Raw genomic sequence first — 25094 nt, 5'->3', positions numbered from 1 at the left:
AGCTCTTTTCACCTAATAAATCCCTGCCAAAAAGAAAAGAAAGGAAATTAAGAAGTCTTTAAGGGACTGGAGGAAATTCTGGAGGCTCTTTGCAATCCACTAGAGACTTGGTTGTCACTATTCATTTCATGTAGAAGGAACTCAAATATTTCAGTAAGGGTAGCTGTCTTTAAAAGAGATGACTTACAATTTTATCACTAATATAGTATCAGTCACAATAAATATTGACTGAGACTTAAATTACAACCCATTATTCTTCCATGAAAGGGGAAAATGTTAATTAGATATTATAAAGAGCATGTCCTTTACAAAGTAAGCAATAATAGTTTTTTCCCAAAGCAAAAAGTGTGTATAATCATACCATTGGAAGCATCCCTTTTAATTTGCATATGCCTTTCTCGGGGCTGATAGTGTATTATTTACTGGCATTAAAAAAGAAAGCCAAGAGAAGAAAGAAGGAAGAGAAAGAAGAAAGTCCTTCATCACAGAATGAGGAGACAAAAATCTGGCTACTTGCACAGTGTTTCTGGCTTCATAATCACAGCCAGCAAAAGAAACAAAGAACCTTGCCATCTTCCTGTAAATATGACTACCGTGACTCAGAAATAGAATTTTAGAAGAGAAGACTCCACAGAAATAGGTGACTTACTGGAAGAGTTTTACCTTCCTGTTCTGAGCTGTTGATCTCCTAGACAAGTACAGTGCAGCCTTTGCTTAGTCAAAATCTGGTCCCCTGTCATTGTGTGGTCTGGTGCACACATCTTATAGGACAGTTATGCGGTGAATGTGCATTCTGTCACATAATGAGAAATTAAATGTAAGATGGTTGTGAAAAACACATGGCCCTCTCATTGCCTGTGGTTAGAAGACCTTAGGAAGGAGGATGCCCAAGAATGGGTTGTGGAGCAGACTGTTCTGGCATGTCAAATGCAGTATACAGTATGCAGACAATAGCACGGGCACTCCTCTCCTAAAGGGCTTGTTCTAGTGTTTTGAGTGAGCCAAAGAGGTGAACTGAGTGAAAAATGAACATTTTTTATAATTAAATATGCCTATTTAAGTCTTGCTAGAGACCTTTTGTTGACCTGAATGAAACATGAATTAGGTCTTGAAAAATGAATTTCACCTGGAAGTAACCAGTGGTTTCCTGCATTCTGGCCAGTCTCCATCAAGCTACTCAGAAATCAAGCAGCTGCACTTTATTAGTACGTTCAGTCTGGTATTCCGACTAGACCCAGGAAAAACTTTTCAGTTGCGCAGTCCAGGGGTAATCATAGATAGATGATTCAAGCAGAGACTATATAGAGATTTTTATGCATAATGTCATAAAGAAGGAAAAAAGTATTCTTATTTTTGCGAAGTGTGCAAAACCATGAGATATATAGTCTTCTTTGACGGCCTCTATATTAGTGTTTTTGTTGAGATCAGGACGTGTGCTTTTGAATTAAATCTCCTGATCAGTCCCACCCGCTGTTCAGAATTGGTTCATATTCAGTAGCTACTCAGAATGCCTGAAATGCGTTCAGACTAAGCTAGAAGATGCACCAAAATGTGCCTGAGGCACCCCTACTGTAATAGACATTCAGTCCATGGAACTAGTCTGCCACTAGTCCTGAGAACTGCCTCTTCCATGAAATGCCTAATGCAGACATTAGGACCTGAGCACCAACAGTCTGACTTTGCAGTTTTCCTTCTGTTGGGCTGCTTTAATTGCTGATGATACACATAGCCTTTGAAAACAGCTGAAGCAATGCCCCCTTCATACATACGGTAGGTTTCTTTGGCTGCTATGAAGTGCCTCCTACATCAGTGAGCACAACGTCTACTTCCCTGGATCAAGTTTCTGCCATGTGCCTTTCATCCATCATGCAGTCCAAAACAAACATCGGGAAAGATGTCTAGAAAAGAAGAGTGTGTGAGTCAAGCAGTGCACAGAATGTTCCAACACGAGTAGGAAGCATAATGTTCCCTATCCAAGACAGAGAATCATTTTGTAAAATTGAGTAAAACTTGGGTAAAATGTTTGATCCCATTTGCTATGAGCCTAAAGCATGGCACCATGAAGGAGAATTTCTTTCTTTTCTTTTTTGCTTAATCCAGATGTTTTCACCAGTACTGTCATTCTGCTGCCACCTGTGAATCCTGAAGCTATCACAGAAATGAATCATCTGTGCAATATAACAATGTCTGATCAGTTATCACAATGGGAGTTAAAATCTTCCATTGACTTTGGAGTCTTTGCAATGTCACTTACATTGCTCCTCTGCCAATATAAATAGAAGAACTGAAACAATATAAGAAATTAAATAAAAAAGGACAGCTGAAGTGCTGAACATGCACCCAGAAATCCAAAAATTAGTGTGTACTAGTTATAATATATACTACATATCATAGCAATTGCCAACATCAATAGATTAGATATTACATGTTACGTGATAACCATTTATTAGTAGTACATATATTTATATTTATATTTTTATAATAGATAGATGTACTATGTTTTTCTCATGCAAATTCTGTAACATCCCAAACCAGTAGCCAACTAAATAAATGATAGGTAGCTAGAGATACAAGTGGATTTAAGGATATTACACAAGTTTACGAACCTTGATATTTGTCAGTGAATTCCATTTGGTAAAAAAGTAAAGAATTGATGCAGTTGAAAAGGTGGTACATGAGATAATTCTCAAATAAGACATTATAGTGTGTGTTTATGTGTAAAAAAGGAAACAGCCACCAGAAGTCATGCTGTAGCATACTGTCCTCAATGGACATTACAAGTTACATAGGTATTTTTAGGTACTTGCGTGGGTTTACAGTTGGTACAGATATCTGAATTTCACCTGGTTGATTATGAGCAATCATTCACGACCAGCATTCAGAGCAGCCCTGTCACCCACTTACCTGCATGATTAGCAGCAGCAACAACAGCCAGTCTCAAATTTCAGGAGTAATAAACAGCAACTCAAACTCCCACACAGAAAATTGGGAAAATTAAAATAGTCTTTCTGTTGCTCAGTCAGCTAATTTTCTCTCCTTGCAAATATGAATCAGATGGCTTAGCCAAAAGTACTTTATTGAAAGGGGAAACAAAAAGAACAGCAGGGAAACACTGCAACATACAATATCTAATTACTCCATCCCCACCATGGAACCATAACTGTTTACTTTTCTGTTTGGTTTCTTGGTGAAGCAAGTGCTAGGCCAGCTGGCCGCTTCCTACCTCCTGCAGTAAAACCTCACTCACAGTTTGCAATTCTCAAGTTTCATGGCTTGGTCCCCTATCCAGCTGGGTAGCGAGACCTTATCCAAGATGCTGATGATCCTGCTAGCCTCACTGTTTTAGCTTGCTAACAGATTTTGTTAACTCCTTTTTGCTCTTTAAAAAAAAAAGAAAAGAAGCATGAGGATCAACACACATTCCCTGCCACTAACTTGCAGGGGACTTCCTGAACAGCCTCTCCTGTCCATCCTTTTCACCATGTCTTTTGTCTTCCAAGGTTGCAAACAGCTACTCACAGGTACACTACGGCTTAGTTGTTCAAGCCATTGACACACTCTTTCAAGATCCTTGCAAGATGAAAATAGCTGGTTTTATTGTTCTGCCTAAAAAAATATGGTGGTTGAAATATGCTATTCAGTTCAGAATAGTAAAGCAACTTAAGATACATATGTCAAAGTTTATGGTTATACTGCTCACCAAAACATATTTCCAGTCTAGAGAACCCAGTAACAATCCATGTTTACTGCTCAAATATGAATATTAAACTATGTAAGAATCATTAGACTGAAATCTTAATAACCTAAAACAGGTTCCTGGTATTTTGAAAGGAGGAAAGTATGTGCCAAATTCCAGTAGTGAGTGTTGTCCCTTTCATGAAATATTCACAGCAAATCTAGCAGCCTATTCAGAGGACATCTGAATGAAGAAGCAGCACCCTTTGCTGTCACTTCATATTGTAGCGTAGCCTTTCCTGGTTGCATACCATTTTAAAATTGCAGACTTATGCAGCTCTCTATTTTTTTCAAGAGTGTCGTGGTTTTACCCCAGCCAGCAACTAAGCACCACGCAGCCTCTCACTCACTCCCCCCCCCACCCAGTGGGATGGGGGAGAAAATCGGGAAAAGAAGCAAAACCCGTGGGTTGAGATAAGAACGGTTTAATAGAACAGAAAAGAAGAAACTAATAATGATAATGATAACACTAATAAAATGACAACAGCAATAATAAAAGGATTGGAATGTACAAATGATGCGCAGTGCAATTGCTTACCACATGCCGACCGACACCCAGCTAGTCCCCGAGCGGCGATTCGCCGCCCCCACCCCCCAGTTCCTATACTAGACGTGACATCACATGGTATGGAATACCCCGTTGGCCAGTTTGGGTCAGGTGCCCTGGCTGTGTCCTGTGCCAACTTCTTGTGCCCCTCCAGCTTTCTCGCTGGCTGGGCATGAGAAGCTGAAAAATCCTTGACTTTAGTCTAAACACTACTGAGCAACAACTGAAAACATCAGTGTGTTATCAACATTCTTCGCATACTGAACTCAAAACATAGCACTGTACCAGCTACTAGGAAGACAGTTAACTCTATCCCAGGTGAAACTAGGACAAAAAGGATGCATATATGCATAATTAGCAGTATACTTTGCTCCACATGCAAGGTTTGAACGACTGCCTATAGTATATTAAAAAGTCTTTTAAGTAAAGTGACTTTCCAAAACAAAAATTCTTCATGTGACTATTAAACTACAGTCTGCTAGTTTCACTATTTTAAAGGTAATGTCTGTGATTGATTTGGGCATGATGCCACTGCTTAATTTACTTTGGCTTGATTTTTCTTCACCCTTCTTCTGGCTGCTCTGGCAAAAGAAAGTATTTAACACAGCAGTTACCCCTTTGGAAGGGATAGATAAACTGAATTCTCAAGAATGCATTTTTAGCCCACTTTAGAAAGTGTTGCATGACTATACTGCGTTTCTTCAGCCGCTGATAATGAGAAACAGGCAATTCAATGGCAAATACAACTGAGGGATTTGCAGTAGCAGGAGGTTTGTGAAACACCTATGATTGTAAATGGATATTGAGATAATGTGGTTTACGGGATTATAACTGTATTCATTTAGCTTGTTAGTATTTTAGTATTTTATCAGGCTTCTAAGTTTTTATAACGTTTTTAGTATTTTATAATGTTTGCAGATACAAGGGTCCTACAAATCTTCATGTAAAATTCATAATATAATGATTTCTATGATGCAGCAATACCTTCTAGGTCTTTTTATCAGAAAATTATAGTTAGACTTTTACAAAGGAGCCTTTTTGTTTTCACATAATTTTCAAGTTGTCATGCTGGACATTATGTATGTATGAGCGTCTTTGCTTTTCAGCTGACTTCAGAGATTTAAATAACATTTGGGGATTCATGTGCCTATGACTTCCTCTGTAAGATAGATACACTTATATACAAACAAAACATATTTTGAACAGCGTCATTAGTATTCACTTGCCCTTAGTTCAATACTTAAAGTTTTTAAAAATTAATACACAGCCCATTCAAAAGATTGTGAGATAAAGTACCTACTAAATATATCACAAATATCATTGTTGCCATTTGTGATTGTCAGATTTGAATTTGCCAGTGCAAAAAGCACTTGATAATGTACCACATTTTTTTCAGGGTAGGTTGTAAACAAAACCTTGCTAATACTATTGTGATCATATGTGTCAAATAAAACCTTTTCCACCCTCCAAGAATAATAGTTTAATAGTCTTTAGAGCCATATAATTTTGTCCAGAGCTATTAGTGGCACTTTATGTCATACAGTCGTCAAATGCATTTCTATGAAAGAGAAAAGAATAAATATTTCATGGCTACAGCTTTTGAAGAACACTCTGTCTTTCAATCTTGGGCCAGTCTTTCAACATATGTGCCAATCAGAAGTCTTTAGCAGATGCAAAATGTATCTTGTCTCCTTGTCAGTGAAGAATGTAAAGATCGCAGGATGTATCTGAAATATTCATCACATAGGCAAAAATCTGAGCATTGTAAGGAGTTGCTGAGCCCTGTAATCACAACTTACCCATTTGTTCTTACCTCCTCATCATTGGTCCTAAAATAGTGAAGAGTGTGGCTAGTCACAGTATTTTGGGTACATAATATATCTTGACAATCAGTGATCGTATTTAACATTATGACCTTACACCTTTCATCTTACTACTTCCTTCGCTTTGGACATGATATTGAGATAACTCTGAGTGAAATCATGCCTACATCACTTTCTAGTTAAAAGCTTTTAAAGTTATTTCCACTCATAATTAATTTTTGCTAAATAACTGTCTGCTTCCAATGTGTCTCTGGAAGAAGAATATTGCTGAAGTCTACTGTATTCCGATCTTCATTCAAGGGCTAAAGTAGGATTGCTGCAAACTGTTAGAGTAGATCATACATGGTGTCTTCCTGTTATTCTAGCTCTCAGCTAAATCCAAGTCCGATATAATCAACAGTAACTGCAGTGTAGTTGCATCTAGTAAAATCAAATCTACTTTTGGCCTGTTACCATGTGAGAGGGTTTATGTGCACCATGCCCTTTGAATGAACCTATGACCTTCTGTTGCAATCTGGGCTAGCCACTCCATCACTGGGCACTGCTGGAAGCTATTAAATCTTGTGTTGCTTTATCTCAGTTAAATGTGGTTAAGTGAAAGGACATTATTTTAACTGGCTGCTGTGTCAATGGAATTTCGTAAAGCACTAGCTCACAGCATTTCAGCTCTAACACTGTGCTCTGAAAAGTTGGGGAAATTGAAGCTTTAGAAAGAATTAAACCTTTGATTAAATGCATTAGTTTTTCAAAAAAGAAAAGAAAGGTTGAATTCTCTTTCTGTACTCCAAGTTCTACACTTTAAATGGTATGTTTAATATCTTTTTTTAGGTCTATTCACATTCTTTAGAAAATGAAATTTCTTCATAGAGGTGAAAGCAATGCATTTTTAACAAAAACATCGTTCATTCCATTGTATTAGTGATTTATCATTACTAATACAATGATACAGAAACATGGAAAATTGGAAATAAATGTAGAAAGAATGCTGAAACATGTTTATTTAATGAAAACTACCCATGAAAAATGAGCCACTGAGATCATGGATATGGGAAAATTATGTGCATGTGGAAAATGTGACACATTCAAATTTCTAAATCTACATTTTCCTAAATACAGATTTATCAGCTGAAGTCAGTAAAGCTTCTCACACTTTTCTAGCATCTAAAAGCAGGAAACCACGGAGGTACAAAAGTATTTCATGAGCATGGCAAAGACAGGTCTTAAGCTTGTTTCATGGCATATCTGTTTGTCTGCAGGTAACATGCATATACAGTGCCTGATCATTTCTAAACTTTCAGGGAGCATTCCTAGCACTAGTGATTATTTCATTTAATTGAGAATTGGAAGATCTGAACTACTTGATTAAAAATGGCTATGTAGTGATGCAGATGGGAAGAAGAAAAGGCATTTTTTTCATAAAAGCTATTAACTTTGCCAGCTGGGAAAGAAGGGACTTGAAAAACAGTAAGGAGAAATAATTGCCTGGGAAGGTGTGGTACAGAAAAGGTGAGATGCAGAGGCTGGTTATGAGGAGTCTTGGCATGATCAGAAAGGTACCAAAAGCTCTATTAAATGTCTAGACTGTATGTATCAAGCAGAAAAAATCTGAGTGTAGAGAAATCTAGGATCTAGGGAAGATGTTGATTTGAAGCAGATTTTGCTGATTACAGGATTTATGAATTTTAACTGGAGTTTAAAGAAACTGACTCTGGAAGAAGGCATGTGTGGCAGGAGCAATTTTCTGCAAGGACTTTGAGACAAGATTTTCCTGTTGGCAAGTGTGAATTTCTGTTGTGGCAGGAGAAAGTGAAGGGGCAGGATAGTGAGGAAGTGGGGAGTAAAAGTCACCCTGAGAGAAGGAACTGAAACGTATCTGTAACTCATTACCTACCCTGTTTTAATGCCCTCAGTTGGTCCATGCAACCCATGCCTTCTCCCTGCACAAGCCTTCCCCTTTGCTGCATTCAAAAGCCTCTCTTAAATCCCTCAGCTGCCAGCACATATCAGAAGCAGTAGATTTCTGTGCCACTCAGTCTCATTGGGCATAATGCCCAACCTGCCAAAGCAACACTCTGTGCTAACTTCTAGCAATTTACGGTTTTACTGCTTTCCTGCTATGATAATTTTTCTTCATGATATTTGAAAACCCATAACAGTCATTTCTGACTGTAACCCTAATATGCAATCAAACAAAAAAAACTGTGCTCGGTTAACTGAAGCTACATGGTGTAACTCATTTATTGGAAGTGCATGTTGAATTTAAATGAGGTGAATAGCTTTGCTAATATCTGGTCCTCTAATATGTAAAACTCTTTTTAAACACTGCTTCTGTTGAACCCAGTGAATAAGAGATTGGAGTTTGTTTGTTAGGAAGCAAAAAGCACTACTTGTGAGGCTCTTTTCCTTTATGGAAAATAGGAAAGACACTTAAAAGAACATTGCTAACTATACATGCGTTAAATTTTGTGCTTATAAAAAAGTCTCAGACGATCCCCTTAGTCTTCCATCACTAGTCCATGAATGCCTGAGTGCACAATTTATTAATACAAGGGAGAAATGGTAAAGTGATTCAGTATTTTCCTTATTGATTTAACAAGGAGTGGCACTAATCAGCGGTTCATTAAATCTTTTAACACCAGAAAAAATAACTATTTTCTTTCTATTTTGATTTGAGAGGAGTGGTTCCTGATCACTGCATATTGCCCTTGATCTCTGGCAACTAGGAATCCAGTCACTGTACTTTCCTTCCAGTTATTTTTTTGCTTGGCTGCCTAAATGAAATTATATTCATCTGTATGCATTCTGTCTGTCCGTCCACCTGTCAGTCTAGCCTCAAAGTAGAGAATGGTCTCTTGCACTTAGGAGTGTCCACACGTGGGAGTACTTCAGTGAGCCTAATGCACTGTAAACTTGCACTTTATGTTACTAATGGTAACTTCCCTGTGTGGACAATCCTGGTATCTGTTCTGCCTCTGGGAGCCTCTAGATCACTGAAGGCTTTCTCAAACGTAGAACTGACTGACTCCTACAGAAGTGAGATCATCCATATCCTGTAAGTCTATATAAGTATTTTGATTTCAGGATATTAAGAACTAATCCATTTTATTTTTTGCAAATGAAATGTTCTGAGAAAAAAAAAAAGTAGTAAGAAATAGTGCAGGCAGCCTAAAATACTATTTTAGCCATTTCATTTAATGCGTCAGTTTACTTGTTTAAAAAATTGACATTTCTTTAGGCCAGTCGACATAAAGGCCTACTATTAGGACTGTACAGACTGAATTTTTCTTCTTCCAAGTTCATACTTGTGTCAGCTTTTCTGTCCACACTGAATTAGATGCAATGATACTGTCCGAGCAAAATCATATTTTCTTCAGCTACTGTAAGAGTATTGGAACTTTTTATATATCTAGTATAATTACTTGGAAATATATTGTGAAATATTTTCTTTGTATGTCCATTGGAAGAATAAAGCTATTTAGATTCAGTTGGACTCTATGAATGGAAAACTTTAAAATAACAAAGTGCTTTTCCAATTTTCTCATTCTTAAAGATTCCCAGTGTTTCTCTGTAAATTACTCAAACGTTATTCAGCATCTGTTGTTATTAATCACAGAAAGGCAAAGTTAAAAGGGATCTCAGGAGGTCATCTAGTCCATCCTTATTGTCCAAAACAAAATCAGCCATATCCTTGTCATTCTTGATAGATATCTTCATAGTTGACCTCCAGTACTGCAAACTCCATAATCTTCCTGCGCAGTCTGTTCATAATCCTTTCCAATAGAATTTCTTTTTTCCTGATGCCTGGACAAAACCTTTCTTAGTGCAATTTAACTGCATTATCTCTGGTTCTATTCATCATATGATATGAAGAATAGGGTTTCTTTGCTCCTGTTTGCAACAGCCTTTTCTACTTATAAAACCCCTCTTCAGCGCCGCCCCCCTTTTTTTTTTTGCTAAACAATCCCAATCTTTTCAATCTTTTCTCATAGATCATATTTTCTATATCAGATTTTGTATTGTGAAGTATTTCCAAACAGATCCCTTTGCTTGGTGTACAGCACTCAAAACTGAACACACGATCTTGCTTGAGCTGTCGCTGATTCTGCAGAGAACATAAGGAGAATGCCCGCTATCTTGTCAGTTGTACTGTTGTTCATATATCCCAGTTCTGTCATTTGCCTTTTTCACAGTGTAAGGCTGTTGGCATATTCATTGCTAACTCATCACTTTCCACTTTAGCCTCGAGATCTTTTTCTGAATAATTACTACCTAATTAATTGATCCTTTTCCATACTTGTGCAGTCAGGTATACCTGCCTGTCTGTAATACTTTTCACCTGTCCCTATTGCAAAGTCAACCTTTCTTTTCCAGACCGCTCTTCAATCTGTAAGACACATAACTGAATTTTAATCCTGCTCCCCAAGATATTTACAGTCTCTCCAGCTTTGTGGTGTCTGCAAATTTAATAAGTGTACCTTCTTTTCCATTATTGAACAGTGTTGGACTTAGGATAGAGAGATTGAAACTAAGTAGACCAGACTATTCTTTTTTTCCTTATTAAAAATAGCAATCCATTTGCTCTTTTTCAGTCCTCCAGCATCTCATCTGTCCTCCATAATTTTTCAAAGACCGCTAAGCCTTCTGAGTCTATTTTAATCAGCTAAGTCCCCTAAGATGAATGAAGTTTATCAGCACAGATGATCTGAGACTATCTATGTTATTTAAGCACTATGTAACCTTTTCTCTTCCTATTACAGAGTGAGATCTTATCCCTTTTTGCTGGTATTAATTGTGTCTGCTTGCAGTTGATCTTTTTGTGAAGGCTAATGCAAAAGAGGTATTAAATTGTTTTTGCTATATTATGAGTCTATAGATTACCCTCTTTGTTGAGTATCAAACCAACATTTCCCTTGGTTTTCCTTTACATAAATGTAAATTCCTAATAAGCAATTTGCCAGACTAAGCAAGAGCTGTCAATCTATATGCAAACGCAGAACAGGAAGAGACCTTCTGAGTTACCAGTTCCAGGCAACCACAGGCAATGGCAACCTGCAGTCATTTCAGGGAGTCATCCAACTGGTATCTGAAAGTCATTAGATTACTTGCTCCCACTCTTCTTGTTGAAAGGTTGTTTCAAAGCCTGATGACTGATAGACAGACCCTTCTAAGTTTCAGTCAAAATTTGCTCCTGACTACATCATACTGGTGGCTCATAACTGCCCTGTGCTTGATTCATTCATCCAGAATTTCCTTTTCTGAGGCTGCCAGATTATGGCAGAAATTTTTGTTCTACCACCTAAGTAAATTTAGCCCAAGACTTGTTTTAAAGGCACTTTCCTCTGCAGTATTAACAGTGAATATTCAACAGCCATTGTATTAAAAGTTTAACTTTTAACAGTAGATCAATATTAATGAATGAAACATCATGACATTTTGAACTAACTTGGTTTTTTTGTGTGTGGATTTCAGAAATACAGATCTCCTCTATACAGTCTTTTGTGGGCCAAATTCTTAGCTGGCTTTCATCAGTGGTGTGCTTCTTAAAATCATGATTTACACTAATTCTTAATCTAACCTTAAGAGCACGTTGGCCAAAAAATACAATTACTTCTAACATAGGAACTTCAGACCTAGTTTATTGACAGAGAAGCTTGTACTCTTGACAGACACTGGAGATGAAGATGAGCACCGAAAAGAAGCCTACTACTGCTAACAGAGCACTTTGCAATTGTTATCAAGAGCTTCATAGTTTCACAAATTAGTAGACTTGGGCACCTCAGTAAAGAACAGAAGAGAGCACTCTTTCAAAAACATTTCAAAAAGTATGCTTCATTCATAGCAAATAAGGTCCAAGCTGGCATGCAGGCTTTAAAGTCCCATACTGTTTCATACCAAAGAAATGATAGAAATGATACTATTATCTGCAGTAAAATTAAATTGACCTGTGTTACCAATTTGTTGGCTGCTGGGATGAAACTGCATTATTTGTTCTAATATTTTCTTTTAACAGCTAAGAAGTCATTTGCAAAATAGTATTCTTTCCCAGGATATGGGTTGCTACAAATTGGAGTGCAGTAACACATGTGCAAGTATAGAAATAACAATCCTCTCAAAGGATCTTTTTCTGAGATATTGTGAGAACTGTGAAATTACACACATACTAAATGTTCATTTACTTCCATGTTCTGAGCTCCTTCTACCCTGTGACTCTGCTGTGGCTTAGGAGGGCATCCCTCCAGCCTCCTTCCCCAGCTCTGTTCAGGTACACTAGTTTGCAGTGGAGGGGCAGAACGCTGCCTTGAACTGGAGACAGATGCCTGCCATGGGGATAGCAAAGAGCTTCCAGGCAGGGTTGTAAGAGGCCCTGGGGAGCTCCGTGAGATGCCTTCAGTGACATTTTTTTCCTGTTCCAGAGCTGGCAAGTTATGTTACCTTCTGAGGAGGGAAAGCCAAAGCCAGGCTTTTCTTTTCTGTTTAGGCAGCAGCAAAGCAGAAGAAATTAAATTGCAGCTGACTTAAGATTGCGGGGAAGCCTCCTTTACCATATTTCAGGTCATTATATGTGCAAGTGGAAACATAAATCTAACTGAAATAATTCCAGATAAAAGCAAAATTAAAAGATGAATTTGAAAATCTAGAGACTGTTCCTACTTCTCATTTTTTAAATCAGGTGGTCTAGAGTTCCATTCAGCTTCAGCTCAGTGCATGTGCACAGTGCCAATAAAAATAAAAGTGATAATTTGTAAAAGCCACTTGCTATAAAAGAAATACTGTGCATGAATGAATAATGTTTATAAAACTATAGTAACTCAGCCAAGTCAAAACAGATTTACAACACAGAAAGTCAGGAACATTTCTAACTTACGCGCCAAATTATGGAATTTTTTTTTTTTTTTTTACTTTTTCTGGGTGGAAATCTAGAATTGCCAAAAGACTGACCCAAAGTTTCTAGGTGTCCTGGTTTGGGCTGGAATAGAGTTAATTTTCCTCCTAGTAGCTGGTATAGCATTATGTCTTGGATTCAGTATGAGGAGAATGTTGATAACACACTGATGTTTTCAGTTGTTGCTAAGTAGTGTTTAGACTAAGTCAAGGATTTTTCAGCTTCTAATGCCCAGCCAGCAAGAAGGCTGGAGGAGCACAAGAAGTTGGGAGGCAGCACAGCCAGGACAGCTGACCCAAAATGGCCACAGCAATATTCCACATACCATGTGACATTGCGTCTAGTATATAAACTGGGGGGAGTTGGCCTGGGGGACAGATCACTGCTCGGGAATGAACTGGGCATCAGTCAGCGAGTGTTGAGCAATTGCATTGTGCATCACTTCTTTTGTATATTCCAATTCTTTTATTAGTATTGTCATTTTATTATTGTTATTATTATCATTATTAGTTTCCTCCTTTCTGTTCTGTTAAACTGTTCTTATCTCAACCCACCAGTTTTACCTTTTTCCTTCTGATTCTCTCCCCCATCCCACTGGGTGGAGGGAGGTGAGTGAGCGGTTGTGTGGTGCTTAGTTGCTGGCTGGGGTTAAACCACGACACTAGGTATAACAGAAACACATTTCTCCCCTCAGTTCTGCACTCTTGAAAATATCCCAGCTGAGTAAGACAATACTGCTTTTTTGACAACAAAAAAAATTGTGTGCTTTGTCACAAATGTTTGGAATTTCCTAAAGAACTTTTCTTTGACACAACAAAATGTACAAATCAGTTGTTCAAAACTGTCACAAACATAAACATTGTAACTGCCTTCAATTCACTTTCAAAAGGTAGGACATAATTGTAATTTTTAATATCTAGGAATCTTTTGTTTTCTTCCTGAGATTTTGAGGAAATTATTGTCTCATGTAATCAGGGTTGCAGAGAAAGGCAAAGGTTAGAAGCTGCAGTGCAATGCACTTCTCACCTTAGTCTGAAAATAGACTGTAATGACAAAAAAGCAAATGTGACAATTAACTCATTGTAATATTAATAACAAACAGGCCACCTCCAACTCTATCTAATAACACTAATTGCAAATGACTGTTTAAAATTTCTCTTTGTGTGAAAGTGTTTTGTTCCTAAAGCTGCTGTTTTAACAAGGTGCCATCTAATTTTTTAATTATTTAGTTTTGTCATTAGTCAGATAGGTTTAAAAATACTTCTCAGTTCTGAGTATTACTCAAACAATTAAACTGAATAGAAAAATAAATGCTATTTGTAAATTAATAAATAATACCTTAGTTATGCAATTTTCATTTGCTCATTATTATGATGCAAAAAAAAATATTTTGCAAGAAACTTTAAATCCTTTTAAAATTGCTTATAAAGAAATATGTTTATGTTTGCAAAAGTACAGATCTAAGCAAGTACTTTGAGGGAACATTTACTTAAGTTGCAAATTCTGAGTTTAATCATAAAGATTAAGAGGAAAACGACCGGCCTGGCTGAATGGGGAGCTTTTGCTAGGAGTCAAGAAAAAAAGGAGAGTTTATCATCTCTGGAGGAAAGGGCGGGCGACTTGGGAGGAGTACAGGGATCTTGTTAGATCATACAGAGAGAAAATTAGAAAGGCAAAAGCTCAGCTAGAACTAAATCTGGCCACTATTGTAAGGGACAACAAAAAATGTTTTTACAAATATGTTAACAGTAAAAAGAATCCCAAGGAGAATATCTTTCCTTTAATGGATACAGAAGGGAACGTAGCAACCAGTGATGAGGAAAAGGCCGAGGTACTTAATGCCTTCTTTGCCTCAGTCTTTAATAGTGAGTCCAGTTATCCCCAGGGTACTCCACCCCTTGAGCTGGAAGGTAAGGATGAAGAGCAGAACATACCCCCCCTTAATCCAGGAGGAAATAATTAGTGACCTACTACGCCATCTGGACACTCACAAATCTATGGGACCTGATGGGATCCATCCAAGAGTACTGAGGGAACTGGCAGAGGTCCTTGCCAAGCCACTCTCTATCATCTATCAGCATTCCTGGTCAACAGGGGAGGTCCCAGAGGACTGGAGGCTTGCCAATGTGACTCCCATTTATAAGAAGGGTCGGAGGGAGGATCCAGGGAGCTACGGGCCTGTCAGCCTGACCTCGGTACCGGGGAAGATTATGGAACGGTTTGTCTTGAGAGCACTCACATGGCAAGTCCAGGATAAGAAGGGGATCAGGCCCAGTCACCATGGGTTTACGAAAGGCAGGTCCTGCTTGACCAACCTGATCTCCTTCTATGACCAGGTGACCCGCTTAGTGGATGAGGGAAAGGCTGTGGATGTTGTGGATGTTATCTTCCTTGACTTCAGCAAGGCCTTTGACACTGTCTCTCATGGCATACTCCTTGAGAAACTGGCGTCTCATGGCTTGGACAAGTGTACTCTTCACTGGGTGAAAAACTGGCTGGATGGATGAGCCCAGAGGGTTGTGGTGAATGGGGTTAAATCCAGTTGGCAGCAGGTCACAAGTGGTGTTCCTCAGGGCTTGGTGTCAGGCCCTGTTCTGTTTAATATCTTTATCAATGATTTGGATGAGGGGATTAAGTGCACCCTCAGCAAGTTTGCAGACGACACCAAGTTGGGAGGCAGGGTCAACCTGCTTGAGGGTAGGGAGGCTCTACAGAGAGATCTGGACAGGCTGGATCGATGGGCTGAGGTCAAGCGTATGATGTTCAACAAGGCCAAGTGCCAGGTCCTGCACTTCGGTCACAACAACCCCACGCAGCGCTACAGGGGTGGGGAAGAGTGGCTGGAAAGCTGCCCAGCAGAGAAAGACCTGGGTGTGCTGGTTGACAGCTGGCTGAATATGAGCCAGCAGTGTGCTCAGGTGGCCAAGAAGGCCAACAGCATCCTGGCCTGTATCAGAAATAGTGTGGCCAGCAGGAGCAGGGAGGTGACTGTTCCCCTGTACTCGGCACTGGTGAGGCCGCACCTCGAGTACTGTGTTCAGTTTTGGGCCCCTCACTACAGGAAAGACATTGAGGTGTTGGAGCGTGTCCAGAGAAGGGCAACCAAGTTGATGAGGGGCCTGGAGCACAAGTCTTATGAGGAGCGGCTGAGGGAACTGGGGCTGTTTAGTCTGGAGAAGAGGAGGCTGAGGGGAGGCCTTATAGCTCTTTACAACTACCTGAAGGGGGGTTGTAGTGAGGTGGGTGCTGGTCTCTTCTGTCAGGTGTCTGGAGATAGGACGAGAGGAAATGGCCTCAAGTTGCGGCAAGGGAGATTTAGGTTAGATATTAGGAAAATTTTTTTTACTGAGAGGGTTGTCAAACATTGGAATAGGCTGCCCAGGGAAGTGGTTGAGTCACCATCCCTGGAGGTATTCAAAAAGTGAGTGGATGGGGTACTTCAGGACACGGTTTAGTGGGCATGGTTGATGGTTGGACTCGATGATCTTGAAGGTCTTTTCCAACCTAAATGATTCTATGATTCTATGATTCTATGATAAGAAAATATGGACCTTTCATCATTTGTTTCTTAGTTACAAACATTTGGTAATTAAATATTTCATTTGATATATACAAGGTGGGGGAAGAGGATTGGTAAAACACTCTAGACTGACTTGCTAGTCAGAGCTGTGTAAGTTACCTGGAGAAAGCGATGATGGTATTTCTGGTCAAGGATTTCTGATGCAATCTTTTACTTACAAGCAAAGTGATCCAGAATACAGTGGATTAAGCTAACGAAGATACTTCTTCTTTCCCAGCTCCAAGCCTTTTTCAGCCGTTTTTCAACCCAAAAGGTTTTTCTGTATTCTTCTCAAAATCGCTCTGTCCGTACTTCTGCCAGTTGAAGGCATCAGGGTGGTTAAAGTCTCCCATGAGGACCAGTGCCTGTGAAGTGCCTGTGCCTCTTCCAGTTGTTTGAAGAAGACCTCATCTGCTTCCTCTTCCTGATCAGGAGGTCTGTAGCAGATACCAACTACAAGAGCAGACCGTGTAGGTCTGCCCACTAATCTTCACCCATCAGCTCTCTACTGACTCCTGACCCATCCCAGGGCAGAGTTTCATGCATTCCAGCTGCTCTCCATCACACAGATGGCAACTCTCGCTCCTCGCCTTCCCATCCTGCCCTTCCTAAAGAGTCTGTATCCCTCCACTGCAGCACTCCAGTCATGTGAGCCATCCCACCATGTCTTTGCAATCCCAGTGAGGTCATAGCCCTGTAGCTGCAGGCTGACTTCTAACTCCTGATTGTTCCCCATGCTGCACACATCAGTGTACGAGCATTACAGAGGAGCATTACACACACCCAAGTGTGCCAGTTCCCCAGACAGGGTTGAGAGGTTTCCCTGTAAAGCTGTTCTACAGGCACTTCTTTCTCTACTCATTGTTCATTGCTGATTCAGACAGGTATAAAAACTTCAATAAAAGCACGCAATTATCCTTAATTTATCATACTACTGAAAGGTGTATCTGTCCTCAGCTTTCTTTTTTCCAAGTTGCATATTTGAGAGTAAGCATCCAAATTCATCCTGAAAATTTCCAACTAAATGCTCTGTTTAATTCTGTTTAGGCCAAAATTACTTCCACACGTAGGTCTTTCTCACCTCAGCTAAATTCTGCTAGCTCATGCTATATTATAGTTCTGAAAATAAGTAACAGTAAAACTCCCTCTGAGTGGGTAAGTGTATGTCCAAACTGAAAATTCACACTGCACCCTTAATGATTTTCCAAATGTGGGAGGATACAGTGTCATTAATGTATGTAAAGAAGAGCTCCTACCACACCAGGAGAAGGTTCAGTATGTTCCATAGCAATCGCCCAGCAGATGCTACTTTAATGTACAAACTCCCAAGCGTTGCAGGAGAGCTTTCTCCTGACACCAGCACACTGCCCTGACCACCTTTCTTCTGCTCTTACAGAATTCAAGGCTCCAACTGCTTTTATCCTTCACAGTCCAACACAGACCATCCTCTGGTTCAACTTTCTGAAATGTGGTTCCAGAGGAAGAAGCATCCACCACCCGTCTTCTGTACGTGGATCCTACAGTTAGCTAGCAAAATGTAATGGTTTGAACTAGGAAGGCTGTATTTCATTTTTGTTTGTTTTGCTTATAATTGGAACAAGATCTAAACAGCATTAATTTCTCATGTATGGCTGCAAGGCACTGCTGGAGGGAACACATCTAGTTTAGTATTTGGTATGGCTAGTTGAAGAGCAACCTGGTCGGTTAGAGATTAGTCAGGAAAATGCCAAGGCCCAAGCATGGCAGAACATAAGCTGCAGGGGTAGATGTAGCTTCAGGGATGAACAGAGCACAGAGGACCAAAGCATTTAAGTCTGACAAAACTTCTTCATCTTGGAGCTAGTAACTGCTAAGCCTATTTTTCAAGCTTTACGTGTAATAAACCATATATTAATTACCTCTGTTATTCTGCTCTGGCAATCCAGGTAAAGCGGTAAGTGTTTCATGACAATTTTAGCTATCTTCATCATTTTATTTTTGAGTTCATGACTTCTTGGTTTTAATACTGTTAATACAAGAACCGAAGGCCTCATCAGGACAGATCTGCTTCCTGTAACCCCAAAAGGGAGCGATTACAAGAAGCAATGTCCTTGGACAATTTCTGAATTAAAAAACCCCAAACCATCAGCATGAAAACTTTAGTTGAAAGAACATCTGTTTTCAAGGACTTCCTCAGTCATGCTGTTTCCTTTGCAAGGTAAGCTGGTGTATTCTGACTCCCTAGGTTGTGGTACTGCAACATTAGGAAAACCCTTTGTGGTGGGCATCTGTTCAGTTGTAGTTCATACACCTGAAAGATATTCTAATCTCCAGAAAGGAACTCATCAAGTAATTACTCCTTCACAATTTGACCGGGAATTAATTAATTTAATATAGTTGCCACTACCTTTTTTCGTTATTATAACTTGCTCCCAGCAATTCTGGCCATAAGATATGTTAATATTTATATTTCTAAATAAGAAGTATTTACTATTTGGAAAATAGTGAGGAAGTTGGTTTTATTCAGATTTACTGTAAGGAGTTAAAACCAGTATGTTTTTCAAACTGTAATGATTACCATAGTTTATTCACCAAGTGTAAAGTACTTAGGATTGAATCTCAGTACAAAATATTATTAATTATTAAATACAAGATTTAAAAATGCCAGGGAAATTGTGGTAGTTTTAAAATGTTGAGGTTACCAACATAACTGGGGAAAAAAAAAATATTGCTACAAAATACAGAATTAAAGTGCAGTCCCATTGCCTGCTACAATATGCTGCAGGAGTTCCCTACAGCATTTCCTTCCTATGGTTATTGCTTTAGGCTCGCCCTTCCCATGAAGATCTGAGAGCAATGAGGTTTCAAATAAAAAGAAAAATTAATTCCCTGCTTTTAATTGGTAAACTTATGTCAACACAACATGAAAAGGAATTAGTAAGTAGTCCAAAACGCTCTATGATACTTACTCTATTCAATTACATATTTTTCATAGCTGGTGTCTTTTGTTAAGTTAGGAATATGTACATCAGATTAATTAACCCGACTAAGGTTCACATGTTATACATGCCAGTTTCATAAACGGAGTTTCACAGGTTTTAAATTAACGTATGTTCTACACAGTGTGTTTTAATGTATACAGTCTACTGTGACAATCCATATGCAGCCTCTATGTCAAAAAATACAAGGTAAACCATTTTAGCATTCATATTGTTCTAGTAAGCTTATTATTTTCAATTCTTGCTTCATTCACCAAGACAATCCTGTTCTGTTGTATTGCGGGGGCCTTTTTGTTTTGTTTTTTTGTTTCATATTTGACATTCCTCTCAGGAACTGACTTACGCTGAATGTGTTTTGCAATGATAGAGAGATTGCTCCCTTGAGCCAACACAAATGAAATCTGAAAACTAGAAATATATGGAAGAACTATCCAAAAGTACTTTGACTAGTCAGCATGCTGAATATTCTTCGAATACCTTACAGCGCATTCTCTTACAGTCTACTGCAATAAACTGGGCTTGAATGGTTTATGTTTAGTCTGTAGTTTTTCTGCTGCCTACCAACAGTAGTGCATGAAGTTCTATATTATTTCATGTTGTAAGCATAATGTAACATGACACATCCTAATGTTAAGGACATGCAGTAATAACAAGCTACTGCAATACAGACAGGGAAACCTCCTACATGGATATAATCCGACAGATGCAGGCTTACTCTGCCCAGCCTTAAATCGATGGGACGTGAGCCAACTATAGTCAGGAAGCCACATAAATGTGTTGGTACGGAGATTTCAGCAGCAGTTCAGGGGCTGCAAATCAGAACCAGCTTTTGTCTATCAGGACGGGGGTGAGGCAAATCAAACTTAGCTCTGTAAACATGTTGCTGTCATTACTGTGTCTACATGTAGTTATTTTCATTACTTGCATGCAGTCCACATTTTTTGTTTATTTCCTCATTCCATGGTTTAAATCAGATACCTGATGAAAATATCTACAACTCTATATAGTGATTTCACTTTAACTTTCTATTTTAAAGTCTATGAAGGCTTGTAAATGACTTTCTGTAAAATGAATGCAAAACAGTGAACTTCTTTCCAACATTGTCATAATGTTAGCTTCCTCTTTGCATCATCTCTAGGACAGTAAGGAATCAAAAAAATGAGTAATATGCCAAGTGACATCCTCCATAAATACATTCTGAAATATTCACAATAAGAAATACTACTTTGAAAGTTACAGTATGGACAAAATTGTAACCATTTTTCCATGGATGTTTTTCTTCTATTTTTTTATATGTCTGTCTACAATTGTAATATAAATAAGAGAATTGGGAAATATTTCTATGGAATTCCTTGTAAAAAGCTGTGCAGGCTAACATATTACCCTCTCATAAGAAAGGTTAGTGAATATGACTTTTTAAAATCCCATTTTGTTCACCTGCAGCATACATTAGTGGAATTTTCCTTACAGTAAAATGTCATGTTAGCAATTCTTGCTGGCTATTTACTACTTTTAATTCCTCTCACTTACCTCTCTGCCAACTATTTCAAAAGGGAGCTGAAACCAACATATCCTTGTGGCCCTAATACTTTCTCCTCTACCTCTCCTTCACTCCTTCACCTCTATCAAAGGCTCTCTTGTATCCTTTAAAGACACCGGTTGTCCCAGTAATTTCATGTACTGTTGCAATCTAACATTACTTAGACCCAGCTGTACCCTTTCCTCTCTCTTCAGTTTCTTTCTCTTCTGCACATTATAATAATGGTCTCAGCAAAAGCAAAGTAAAATCTCAGCTACTTTTGTCAGGGTCTTCTGTCTTACACAATGTCCTTTTGACTCTTCCCTTTACACACTTTTACCTTTTGTCAGTGCATCACTCAATTCTTCACCCTTCTCTCAGAGGAGCCAGATTGTACCTTTTCCCCCTCTCATTACTTGCATCACTCTGTTTTACTGCCAAAGATTCACAAACCTTACTCTTCCATTCATTTACCTTTGGCTAATTCTGCATTTTCCTGCCCTATTTTTCTATCATCCTTAAACTGCCAAAAGCCCAACTCTTCCTCTTTGATCCAGTCGTTCATTCTCTGCCTCCAAAGATGTAAACACCACTCTAATATACTTCCCACTCACTCAGGTTTATAATCTGGCTCTCAGCCGTAACTCTGCCCTCACTTTGAGATGAGAGTCCTGAACAGATTCCAGTCTTTCAGGGACAAAGTCTTCCATTAATGGACAGATGATATATAAGCAAGAGAGTTACACATTACCAACTGGCAGGTGATAAACCCCTCGAAAATATAGCAAACAAGATTTGCAAAGGCAGCTCTTTCTGGTTCCCAGCTGCTGCTGAGTTGCTCATTCAGTGGTAGTTTGTCACCCTTGCTGATTGCTGGGACATTGTCTCCATGACTGACAGAGGTTCCCGCAAAAAACTTGGTCTATCTCTTTTTCCCCATTTTGACCACAGGCTGCAAGCTGACTAAGAGTATAGCCCCTGTATTTTTTCCTCCTCTCTGTAAAAGTATGTAAGAAATTCCAGTTTCTGATACTCTTCCACTCATTTCACAGACAATCTAGAAGCCAGGTTTTGGTACTAAATTCACTGGTGTATAATTAAATTAATTGGGTTAAAGCAAATTGAATTTAAGTGCAGCAAAGAACAAGCATGGATAAGAGGAGAACTATGCTCGTAGATGTTCTCTTTGCAGAATTGCAGATTCTGCAACCAAAGCTATTTGCAGAAAATTCTTTGCAGAATTTTGGCTGCAGATAGAGGCCAGTTGGATTCAGTGGGATCTTTGAAAGAGCATATAGCATTCTTTAATGTAGAAATTCTTTAACCCTGAATATTCATCTTATTTTTAACCTGCTCAGCTGTTTTAGAATAGCTTTTTTTATAAAGGTTTGTTTTCTTTTCCTAGTGTGCTGTTATATATGTATAGGTATGTATTCTGAGATTATCAAGTCAGTTGAAATAAAATACTAATTATGTTGGGACACAGCCGCACTATATGTATAATAGACAGATAATTGAAATTTTTTTCACCTGTAGGAAACTCCCAGTGTAATAAAGTATCTGTAGACTGAACACGTTTCTTAGAAATAAAAAAAAAATAAAAATAAAAATCAATCTCATCCATTCCAACTGTGGCTTAGAGAGAAATTTTGCAAAGTTCTGAAAGCTCCTTTTAACACCATGGCTCTCCCGGTTGTGTTGCTTAGATTCCCCACAATCATGCTCTCATTTACAGGCCTGACATGACTGATTTCACCAGAAAAGTTATCCATTATTGGATGACAGGAGATAAACCCAACAAAAGGTGTAACAAACAAATAAGAACTTACTTGAAGAGTGGCACTATCCTATTTCTGTCAGGAAGTGTGAGCAAATAGCCAAGAGTTTATCGTACTTACAAAAAGGAAGACTATTTGGAAGTAGATTTTTTTTTTCTTCTTTTAAGGTTGTCTCTTTAATCTAGAGCTGCAGCAGTGGATTTGATTTTCTATAAATGGTACGTTTTATCAGGAATACGGTAAAGCATTTTACCAAGTTATCTGCCTCACATCAGTGACTAGAAGACTGGAAATTCTTTTCGCCCTTAGTTTCCAATAACATGTCAGTATTTGCAGTCATAAATAGATGGTGGCTTCACTCTTCTTCCCCCTCCCCTGCAAGACAACAGGTATATAAACATATGTATATAACCATATATAAAGCATGTATATACATTAGACAAATTATTTACTTTGTCTTCTTTTTTCAATGTGTGTTTTATTATATGTTCTAAACATTTTTGCATATATACACTAGAGGAGTAATTCAGTTTAAATGTACGGGATAGTATTGTGTCTACTAAAAGCAGTTTCAGAAGTAACAGCTAAATAAAGATGTAGATAATTTTTAAGGTTTCTCTTTGTTACTTTCACTTTAAAATACTCTGATAGGTTTTTTTATCCAGACAGTTCCAAACATATTTTATTACCTGTTTAATATTCCCCCCAAGATTTTGTTTCTCTGTAAGTAAAAGGGGCTCAACACCCTCACCCGCCAAACAAAGCAAGTCTTCTTTACCAGCAGTTACATTGTGCTTATCATAGAACAATTTTCTCATTCTATACTTGGGATTCATATACCTTGCCTCGATCTAGTGACAAGCCTATCAATATATTTGTTGTTAAATCATTATGCTCCTGATGCCTATTTTGGACCACATTCTCATGTTCCTCATACATCGGCTTTAAATGAGAGTTATTCAGGAGTACTATCAGCAGTTTTTCTGTCCCTATTTATGGCTGGAGAACCAGATCAAGCCTGGGATTTGGGTTTTTAAAGGACTCCCACTGTATTTGTAGCATACCTGTAGTTATTCTCTTCAAACTGCAGAATGAGTGGTGGTGTTGTAGTCTCTGATATTCAAGCCATTCTTTGTAGGCAAGATATATAACTGAATGGCCTTCAGCTTAAGAATGTGGCTTTAGAAAGTCTATATGCTTCTGCTACATATCATTTGCAGAATTTTGATCATTTTTGTTAATCACTGAATTCCACTGTTTCTTTCTGTTTGTATAGACTTTAGTGTCCTGTGGGGGAGGGAATATATATGTAAAGTTATATAAAATAATCTTTATGGGCCCTTCTAAGTCTGCCAGCTGAGACAGACAAAGTAAAAACAGTAACTAGAAAAGTGGGAAGACTGTATTTCTGTGCTTCCCCTCAAGTATCTGTGAAAAAGTTGGCACAGAAGAGCACTACTTGTAGGATCTCTGTAATCAGTGTTACATTTGTAGAAGCTCACAGGTTTCTTACTAAAACAATTCAGGAGTCTCTACTGTTGGGGTCTGAGTTAGAGTACATTATATTTGAGGAATCAGTAGTAAGAGATACAGATGTTGTGGGTCAACCTCTGCTAGTGGTTCAGGTGGTGGTTTCAGTGAAAGCTGTGTTCAGTTTATGCTGGGAGGTGTGCTACCTGTTGGATCCCAGCTTGAGAAGATGTAGCCTTGCTGAATATTGATCACTGCACTGAAACTAGGAATATTGCAGCTTGCAGAAAATTACAAATAATGTGGACACTAAACATTTGCTCTATCTGGAACTCTCAGTTCTAAACTGATGATATTTTTCCATATGAATGTACTGACTATCAGTATCTGACATAAGAAAATAGTAATTTCTGACCACATTCTCCTTCCGGATGGAGTAGGTGGTTCAATATCAATATCACCAAGACATAATTGCTAGTGTAGTCTACTGAAACTAGTGAAAAAGGATGATATTTTCAGCTACTAACCATGCTCTTTCTCTCCCTCCCTTTCTCTCTATGGCTCATTCACAAAAAGATCAAATTTTCAGTCTTCCTATCTTGATATATTCTGTAAGAATTTAAATGTAATAAAATTGTAATTGCTGAGTCCTTCACATGTTCATAAGAAGCATATTTTAGAAGTTGAATATACCTACAGCAAGGTTGCTTAAGAAAACGGAGTGCAATTTATTGTAAAGGGCCTGTATTTGCTGCCTCCACTCAACTTGTTTAGAAGTAGCACTTCTGTTCTGAAATACCAG

The 25094-nt window shown here is 38.5% G+C and overlaps 1 protein-coding gene across 1 annotated transcript in view; it reads left to right on the top strand.

Annotated features, from left to right (window-relative positions):
• TENM3 (teneurin transmembrane protein 3) overlaps positions 1 to 25094 on the top strand; it is a 642124-nt gene that overhangs the window by 72602 nt on the left and 544428 nt on the right. The window lies entirely within an intron of this gene.

This window comes from Aquila chrysaetos, chromosome 1 (assembly GCF_900496995.4).
Source record: "Aquila chrysaetos chrysaetos chromosome 1, bAquChr1.4, whole genome shotgun sequence".
NCBI classification, from domain to species: domain Eukaryota; kingdom Metazoa; phylum Chordata; class Aves; order Accipitriformes; family Accipitridae; genus Aquila; species Aquila chrysaetos.
The sequence above is the reverse complement of the archived record's forward strand: the minus strand, read 5'-3'. Positions and strand labels throughout refer to the sequence as shown.